The sequence below is a fragment of the Arachis duranensis genome, chromosome 1 (assembly GCF_000817695.3).
Source record: "Arachis duranensis cultivar V14167 chromosome 1, aradu.V14167.gnm2.J7QH, whole genome shotgun sequence".
NCBI classification, from domain to species: domain Eukaryota; kingdom Viridiplantae; phylum Streptophyta; class Magnoliopsida; order Fabales; family Fabaceae; genus Arachis; species Arachis duranensis.
In genome coordinates, this window is record NC_029772.3 from 58,316,394 (window position 1) to 58,317,728 (window position 1,335).

At 39.9% G+C, this 1,335-nt stretch overlaps 1 non-coding gene across 1 annotated transcript; it reads left to right on the plus strand.

Moving 5' to 3' along the window:
- Positions 1-1,033: 1,033 nt before the first annotated feature.
- On the plus strand, positions 1,034-1,141 carry LOC127743115 (small nucleolar RNA R71). Its single transcript, XR_008004415.1, has one exon. It is a non-coding gene; the product is annotated as a small nucleolar RNA R71 (small nucleolar RNA).
- Positions 1,142-1,335: the final 194 nt, after the last annotated feature.

Sequence of the window (1,335 nt, forward strand, 5' to 3'; positions counted from 1 at the left end):
TCTTGGAGTTAAACGCCAGCTTTTGTGCCAGTTTGGGCGTTTAACTCCCATTCTTGTGCCAGTTCCGGCGTTTTACGCCAGAATTCTTGAGCTGACTTGGAATGCCTGTTTGGGCCATCAAATCTCAGGCAAAGTATGGACTATTATATATTGCCGAAAAGCCCAGGATGTCTACTTTTTAAGGCAGTTGAGAGCGCGCCAATGAGGCTTCTGTAGCTCTAGAAAATCCACTTCGAGTGCAGGGAGGTCAGAATCCAACAGCATCTGCAGTCCTTTTCAGCCTCTGAATCAGATTTTTGCTTAGGTCCCTCAATTTCAGCCAGAAAATACATGAAATCACAGTAAAACACACAATCTCATAGTAAAGTCCAGAAAAGTGAATTTTAACTAAAAACTAATAAAAATATAATAAAAACTAACTAAAACATACTAAAAATATACTAAAAATAATGCCAAAAAGCGTATAAATTATCCACCATTATTGTTGTTGAACCTGTTTCTTCTATGGAAAAGGCTTGCCATTGCTAAACCTGTTTCTTCCACCATTATTGTTGTTGAAACCTTGTTGAGGTCTCTGTTGATCCTTCCATGAGAGATTTGGATGATTTCTCCATGAAGGATTATAGGTGTTTCCATAGGGTTCTCCCATGTAATTCACCTCTTCCATTGATGGGTTCTCAGGATCATAAGCTTCTTCTTCAGATGAACCGTCCTTAGTACTGCCTGGTGCAGCTTGCATTCCAGACAGACTTTGAGAAATCATATTGACTTGCTGAGTCAATATTTTGTTCTGAGCCAATATGGCATTCAGAGTATCAATCTCAAGAACTCCTTTCTTCTGATTCGTCCTATTGTTCACAGGATTCCTTTCAGAAGTGTACATGAATTGATTATTTGTAACCATTTCAATGAGTTCTTGAGTTTCTGCAGGCGTCTTCTTCCGATGAAGAGATCCTCCAGCAGAGCTGTCCAATGACATCTTGGACAGTTCAGACAGACCATTATAGAAGATACCTATGATGCTCCATTCAGAAAGCATGTCAGAAGGACACTTTCTGATCAATTATTTATATCTTTCCCAAGCTTCATAGAGGGATTCACCTTCCTTCTGTCTGAAGGTTTGGACTTCCACTCTAAGCTTTACTCAATTTTTGAGGTGGAAAGAACTTTGCCAAGAAGGCATTAACTAGCTTTTCCCAAGAGTTCAGGCTTTTTTTAGGTTGTGAGTCCAACCGTATCCTAGCTCTGTCTCTAACAGCAAAAGGGAATAGCATAAGTTTGTAGACCTCAGGGTCAACCCCATTGGTCTTGACAGTGTCACAGATTTGCAAGAAT